The sequence below is a fragment of the Benincasa hispida genome, chromosome 8 (assembly GCF_027475165.1).
Source record: "Benincasa hispida cultivar pf3 chromosome 8, pf3_genome.v1.1, whole genome shotgun sequence".
NCBI lineage: Eukaryota > Viridiplantae > Streptophyta > Magnoliopsida > Cucurbitales > Cucurbitaceae > Benincasa > Benincasa hispida.
Genome location: NC_143485.1, coordinates 56,092,780 through 56,101,905, shown reverse-complemented (window position 1 = coordinate 56,101,905; position 9,126 = coordinate 56,092,780).

Sequence of the window (9,126 nt, the reverse complement as noted above, 5' to 3'; positions counted from 1 at the left end):
TTTAATTTATTAATAAAACCTCTTTTAATTTTTACCTTTTTTATGTATAACTTAAGACTAATTAAAAATATTAAAAATAAAACAGTAGAAGTGTTCTTTATTAATCACAATAACTCATCTATACACAATTTTTGCAAAATTATTGTTCATATATCATTGTTACCAACAACATTTCTTTTAAGAAAAATTCCAATAACATTTCAAGATATATAATATATATATGAAATATTGATCCAAATGTCAATTCGAATGGAAATTTCGGTACAAATATGATCTTTTAATGATTAGATGTGAGTTTAATTATTACTTCATTTTTTCAAAAAAAAATTTAAATATCACTTCATTAAACAAAAATATCGACAATTATTCACATAAAAGAGAATAGAAAATTTGAGAGTGTGTTCATAAAGTAAAAATAGAGATCGGTAGTTATATGTCCTTCACCCTTCACCCTTTTGAAAGGTACTGTAGTCGATGTTTAAAATATCCAAATCCATAAAATATCGAGAACTTACTTTTACGAAAATTTTAATAAAAATTTTAATAAAATTATAAATTTGATGGATATTTTGAAAAAATTATAAAAACAAAAAATTAAAAAAAAAAATTAAATTAGTAAATAAACATTTTATAATTTTTAAACAAGTTAATATATCTATTATTTATATTATATCACATTCGTGATATTTCATTGCTTAATTATTATGATCTAAAATTTTTAACAACTTAATAAAAATATTGGTTCATCCCTCATGTTGATATCAAACTTATGAAATATGAAAATATCGATGAAAATATTGACATTTCGACAGAAATTTAATACTATGATTCTAGTTCCTACATTAAGTTGGAGGTCTAAATCTAATCTTTTTTGTAACTATAATATCTCCACAATCGCTCTATAAATTGGAGAGATTTCCTCTAACTCTCTCTACATAATATTCTATGCTGTCGGCTTCTTTTTTGTGAATGAATCATCTGTTGGGCATGCGATATGATGGAGGTGTTAAAAATGTGTCAACCTAATTGAAATATCTAAGTACACCTAGTGAATCCTCCACTACAAGAAATGACCATTTTCCCAATGCTCCAAATTGTCGAGAAATGCTAAAAAACTAGTCGGGAGTTTGGTCGAGAGATATCCGTCAAGAGTACAACTCCCGACGTGCAAACATATACAGTGGGGAGTTTGAAAAAACTCCTGACGCCTGTTATATCGCGTTGAGAGTTGGAAACACCTCCTGACGCCTGTTATACGATGTCGGGAATTTGGTACTCCCGATTCATGTTATACGATGTCGGGAGATATATAAACTCCCGACGTTTTTCGTCAAGAGATAGTCATTTATTTTTAATTTTTAATTCCTAATTCTTTTTAATTTGATATGAATAATCCATATAACAATATTAAACAAGTAAAAAATATTCACATAAGAAATAAAACAAACAAAGTTCATAGTATTCTTTATAAAAATAGACAAAAGTTGGCAAAATACATAGAAGAAATAAACAAACAAAAGAAATATGTCTTTACAAACACATAAAAGAAAGAACATGAAAATGTCTCCAACAGAGCATCTCCAACATATGATCTCAAACACAGCATCTCCAACAACATTTCCAACCTTATCTCCACGCAGCATCCTACAAGAAAATAAAAGCCATAAGGTGAATCCTACAAATCCTACAAAATAAAGAAATGAATAACAATCTTATAAGAAAAAAAAGAAAATCAACACACTTCCAACACTATATGTTGTCAACCTGAAACCTCCACAAACACAGAAGGATCGCAATTTAAACTTCAAAAGAATAACTTCCCTTAACTCATCCCAAGCAACATTCAAAATTCATAAACTTCCACACAACCCATCCCAAACTTATCCTACACATCCCACACAACATTCAAAATTCACGAACTTCCATAAACAAACAAAAAACTTCAAATTGAACTTCAAAACAAATATGAGTAATCTCAACCCACCCCACACAACCTACACAACATTCAAATTTCATAAACATCTACAAATACACAAAAAACTCGAAGTTGAACTCTAAAACAAGTATAACCAATCTCAACTCACGCTCCACAACATTCAAATTTCATAAAAATCCACAAACACAAAAAAAAAAACACAAAAAACTCCAAGTTAAACTCCAAAGTAAGTATAATTAATCATAATCCATCCCCCCTCCCCCCGAACATTCAAATTTCATAAACATCCATAAACACACAAAAAAAACTCAAAGTTGAACTCCAAAACAAGTATAATTAATCTCAACTCACCCCCCACAACATTCAAATTTCATAAACATCTGCAAACATACAAAAATATCCAAGTTGAACTCTAAAACAAGTATAAGTAATCTCAACCCCACCCACACATCCCACACACATTTTATAAACATCCACAAACACATAGAAAGCTCCAAGTTGAACTCCAAAACAAGTATAATAAATCTGAACCCACTTCCCACAAGATTCAAATTTCATAAACATCCGCACACATACAAAAAACTCCAAATTGAACTGCAAAACAAGTACAACCAATCATAACCCATCCCCCACAACATTCTCATAAACATCTATAAACACACAATAACAACAAAAAATACATCAAAATCTAGTTCTTTAGCTACCATAACTGCAGAATAGCCAACAATTCATTATCATAAAACTACTAGTATGACATAACTACTTTACTACCAAAATGTAAGTAATCATACTGAATTCGATGGCCCTTCTCTCTGTGATCATATCATGTCTTCAATCATTTTTTTTTAACAGTGTAGCCAAGCCTTACTTTCTTTGAACAAACCTATGTCTTAAAAAAAATAATAAAAAGTTACATATATATCAATCTAAACCGAAAATGCCATTTTCATTAATGCCAAATAAATTTCGACAAGCAAACTAAACAAAACTCATTTATTAATATTGAAACAAATCCCAAAAGATGTCACAAACACCTTATCAACAAAGATATAGGACAATAACATAGCAAAAGTGAGTATTAATATCTATTAGATAAAATAAAGGTATTGTCCTTGGGAATTAAATAAAATAGATTTTAGAACCAAGGATTGGATGAGCTCATAACCAAGGATTGGATTATTTAAAAAGATGCAAAGAAAAAAAAACATAGAGTAAACATGGATTTTTAGAAATATGTGGTTTGAAAGGATAATGGATGGTAGACGATTAGTGGGAAAAAAACAAATTCGATTGAGAATTAAATAAAATTGATTAGTTTAATTTTTTTTATTTATACTAGTTTACTTAACCCCAAGATCAATCCAAATACAAAAAAAAAAAAAAAAAAAAAAAAAAAAAAATCCCTCCAACCGAATCAAACATTAGGCTAATCTACAACAATAAACTCCAAAATACACAAAAATATTATCCAAAAGTATTACACAAAAATTATATAGACCCCAAAACAATGAAAAAAAAAAAAACTCTAGATTTACATATCTGTTCATTCATACATTTGAAAAAGAACGCTAGATCTATGAATATTAGCCACAATATTTATATATTGAAAAAAAAAACAGCAAGAAGACATTACCTACAGTCCACTAAACAATAGTGGTGGCAAGGGAGCAAACGGCGTGGAGGAACGATGGAACGACAGTGGACAGACGAACAATGGAATGACAGTGGCCAGCGAGGAACGATTGAAGAAGAATGGATGACGGACGAACGGATGACTTAACAATAGATGAACGATCAACTTACTGGTGGAAGACGACGAACAGAAGAAAGATGGCAGTGTAGGATTGTATCAACAGCACTGGAAGCACAAGAATCATCTAAGCATTCAAATTCACTAATTTTGGCAAAATATAAAACATGCTTTTGTAGGAAAAATGAGTTTCAAGACATACCTCTTGTAGAACTTTATCAAAGCTCCATCTTCAGTTGCTATTTTCTCCGTATCTTGTTGTAGACCACCTTAAGATCTTTCCCACTATTCTTTTGGTGCTCTAGATTGAGTTGTGGGACTCAAAACAAGCTTGAATCAAGGGATGAAGGAGAAAAGCTCAATGTTGCAACCTTGTTGAAGAACCTTTCTTCAAACCAGTTTTTCTCTCAAAAACTCTATAGATTGCATGTCTGATTTTCACTACAATCTCTTTATTATATTACAAATCAACATGTAAAGAGAAGAGTTGCATGAGTTGCAGCTCATGCTAGGAGAAGACAAGGCCAAGATGTTGCTTCATGTGTGAGCTACTTAGGTGATGGATAATGGACCATTTTTCCATTTTGTGTTTTTGTTTTCCAATTTTTCCAATTTTATCTAAAAATCAAAATTAAATTTTATGAAATTTATTTTTATTTTAAACATGAAAATTTAATTAATTTCATAAATTAATTATTAAATAAAATTTAATTAATTTAATATCAAATATTAAATTAATTTTAACACATATTCATCTTTATATATTTAAATCATATTTAAATCTATAAATTTTCCTATACGGTTTAATTCTAAAATTAAACATAATTATATCTCATATAATTACTAATTCTCTTAATTCTAATTTGAACGTTTCAAATTAACTTATCACACTATTCTAGAGCTAGTCCATTACGAGCTACTAAGAGGACCTCGCAGACCTACATATCATGGGCTCCAACGATCCGAGATTAATTGGCTAAACTCAATAGACCAAATTAATCTCCATTCGTTAATTAATGGGTCATTCCACTAAAGCCCATAGTTGCACTCCCTCACTGTAGATATCTTATGTCCACATGATTTAACCATAATCAGCAAGTCAACCCTTCACAAGTTGTTCGTAATAACGGCTGGGTCAAATATCTATTTTACCCCCGAGATTACGTCTTATTCCTCAAGTCCTTACTGATTCTCTAATGAACAACTAGTTTGTGATCCAATCACCAAACCAATCTCTCGCAGCCCAGTGAGAGGGTGGGCCCCTTGTTCAAGATCTGGATTTAGTACTTGAGAGAACAACCTTTCTCTTATCCCTTAATCGGGTAGACGTGAACTCCGTCTTGCACCCTATGTCCCCAACTATCTATCTATTCTTACCCCTGAAATAGGAGTCTTATTGAGCCAGCGCTGTTGAGCCAACCCTCAACTATGCAAATCTAAGGGTAATCCCGAATAAACAGGAGTTCATAGTTAGCTCAGGATTAAGATCGAGTTACCTAGGTCATCTAGGTGAAATAGTTAGTCTTAAATAGTAAACAGCGTTATAAAGTAAGAGTGACTTATTTCTTGGTCCTGATCTTATGCAAACTCATTGCATAGGACGCCCCCACTCCTCATGTCATAACATGTACGAATTAGGATTACATCGTATGTAGCACTTTACAACTCTTTGTAACAACTACAGAGTAGGTCGCATCCAATGGTGTTACCAGAATAAGGTACCCAGCCTCATTAATGTACCATAGATCATTTTGACTATTTACTCAAACCCGATCCACTCTTATGTCTCCACATAAAGTTCAAGTACTCATACAATAGTCATGGGTTAGTTTATTAGATTTAGACTTTCATACAATTTATGAGATCAATAACAAGTATATTGATTATAGAAAATGTTTATTATTTTACAAACTGCGAGTTTTTAGGACATAAAACCCAACAGGAAGATGCGGACGAATGGCGACACTGCTCTCTCTCTCTCATCTAGTTGGCTTACCCTAGGGTTGAAAAAGGAAAATCTGATATGCCTTATTCAATTTGGGGTTTTGAAACCTGTCTCCCAGTAGCTATCGTGAGCCATTGGAAGATTCGTCGTGAGTTCCTACCAAACTTCCAACAAATTATTGAATTCTTCAGGAGTTTGGTCATGCTTGCTTCTTCGTCCCAAACTCCCGATGCATATTGTCAACCCGTTGAGAGTTTGGACATATCTCCTGACAACTTATATATGGCATCGAGAGTTATTGCTAACTCCCGATGCTACACTTACGTAGTCGGACGAGACCCTCTCTCCCGACGATGTATCTTCTGATGATTGTTTTAGGTGTCGGGAGAGCCTTTTTTTCTTGTAGTGCTCATTTCCTTTAAATTTTTTTTGCCCAAGAAAAGAGATGATAGTTATTTGTCGAAATTGTTTGTTGACATTTTTACCCTTTTATAATGTGAAGTTTAATACCAATATGATTTATCCAATGAATCGACTGTCAGATGACACGTGAATATTTGGATAACATGTCGCCTAATGGACTAAGTTGATATATTGAATTTGGTGGACTCTCAGTTTTCTTCTATATTGTTGACATTTAGGGATAGTTTCAAACGTATAGACGATATATAAAGGGAAAATATGACGAATAGCTAAAAGAAAAGAAAAAAAGAAAACGGAAAAAGCCCAAAATGAAAAATGGCTAAAATATTTCTTTATTTTTGAATTTATACGTACCATACTTTTTGAAAAGGTTGTCAAAATTTTTCATCATCATAATAACTTGGCATATATTTAATGTTTACATTGAACCCATCTCAAACGTCATATTTTTCCAAAAAAGAAGGAAAAAAAGAGGCATTTCTCAATTTGCTTACAAAAATCTCATGCAACCAGCTCAAAAGTCTTGTAAAATGGTGGAATCATCATCAACTTCCAAGTTTGATGTGTAAATATAGAAGAAATGTTAATGTTGTATAATCAGTTTCATAATCGGGCTCAAAACGCAAAGGTCAATTCAAGCCCCCTATCCAAGTTCGATCCAAGCCCGGTCTAAGCTCAATCTTTTTGTTTTTTAAATTCAGCTGACCCAACCCATTTGAATCATATTTGAATCGGTCCATCAAGTTAACCTAATTAATAACTAGTAATAATTTTAAAATTCATAAATTAAATTCAACAACCAATTAGTTTTCATCTCGACATGCTAATGTTCATCTACACATGCATTGATGATTAAAAAAGTAAAGGAGATTAAATGTGTGTAGTGTAGGTTGGAAGGTAAAGGGTAGGTGAGACTTGTAAAGTGAAAACATTAAAGATTTACCCTATTCTTGTCTCACATTTGAAAATTCGAAGGATGAGAGAGTTGCATACTCTATAAATAAGTTTTCAATATATATATATATATATATATATATATTTATTGTGAAAGTTAAATAAAAATCAATAATTTACTTAAGGGATTTTTATATAAAAATTCTTAAGAATAGACACATATTACGTTAATGTTTTAAACATTTAGTTTTTTACAAAGAAGACCTATTGGTCTCCATATTTTCATTAATATCAGTGGCTATTTACGATTTAGCCCTCATTTACATTATATATATATATATATATATATTTATATTTATTTATTTATTTATTTATGTATTTCTCTCTCCTCCATGCATATTCTTTCTCCCCAATGCATACTCTCTTTTTTCCATGCATATGTTCTCTCTTCCCCAATAATATACTTCATATATTCTCTCCCTCATAATTCACACTCATTTCTTCCTCTTCACTCTCTTTTCTCCTTCCAGCTATGTAAGTTGTAGGCGGTAGAGGATGGCATGGGGTGAATTGATGGCTCTGCATGAGGTGACACGAATGACTTAGGACAAATCAATGGCGTGGATGACGTGGGGTGAATCGACAGTCACGGGTTGAGTAGATTTGGTTGACAGCATGGCGAGGCAAGCAAATCCGGTCGACGACGATAGGGAGAGAGATCCATGGCGTCCATGGCTAAAGAACTAGAAGAGATGAAGATGGAGTCATGTATTATAAACCCCCATATGAAGATGAACTTTATTTTTTCCTTTTTTTTATATACTGTGATATATATGTATATTTTTTTAGCTTTTGTAGAAAATTTGATATATAATAAGGTATATGTATTCGTTTATTTGATATAAACGAATATTTTTTATTTAGACTTATTGTATTATGATATATATACTGTGGTGTAACTGAAATTTATGAAGATTTATATACTGTAGTATATTTCATATATTAATTTATATTATGATTTATGTCAAACATTGAGTCAATCTCTAATTTATAAACTGTAGTATATTTCATGTATTCGTTACAATATTTTAAATTACCTAACAAAATATTCTAAGGTATATTTAAAATAATCATGAATCCATTCAAATTTTCTAAGGTATATTTAAAATAACCATTAATCCATAAGAAACCCCCAATAAATTGATATATACTGATAGCTGGTAGAAATGCAAGCTATTATAACCTTTTACTTAGAATTATGAGGGCTAACAAGAAGAATATGCGTTGATAATACTAAGAATTTATGTGAAAAGTGAACTTGCGTTGATCAGCACTAACCATCCTTGCTAACCGTATATCATGCGTTATGTCAAAATGTCTATTTTTGTAGCTATCGCAGGAATCGATCGCATGCACTGATGCCAGACCATCGCAAGTTGATCGCATGCATTGACCTTCATGAAGATTGGTTCGTCGCATAGAATACCGCAGCTACAGAGTAATAGCCGTGATAGAAGGTTGATTGCAAGATGGGTGGAATGCGTTGGTACTTCAGGAGAAACAAGCATGAACGCATACCTTGGGAGTATAAAAAAGGATAAGATGATGTTGACATTTCACCTACCGCATCTGAAATGACAGTGATTCAGAGCGGGACCACCAATGTTGTCGGTGTTTGAGCTTTATAAATAGAGCCTTAGAGCCCAAATTCAAGGCATCCAAGCTTCTGCCTTAAGGTGGATCCTTGTGATCACAGATGAGAGCATGAGCAGACACTCTTTGAGGATTCTCCACCTCCACAGCCACTTCTGAGTGATGATCGGAGTTACGTCGGAGATAGAGCTTGAGAGAGACTTCTCCACCATCAATCCATGCCACCACCAGCTGCCTTGACGCATTTCGGATGAAAAGCAAGATATTATTTTCATCTAGCCTTCCACCTCTCCTTTTATCTCTGTATTGTATTACATTTTGGTTTAAGACATTAATACTTTTTGTAATCAATGCATCTCTTAGTTCCTTCAACTCCATCTTCTTCTCCTTTGTCATTGTTTACATTCATCGTTTAGTTATCAAAGGTAGTCGCATACTCAATCGTGCAGCCTAGAGATAGGATGAATGTAGGAACCCATTGAGAGGTGTGTGTTGTGGGAGTATAGTGAGTTAGTCTACTTCGCT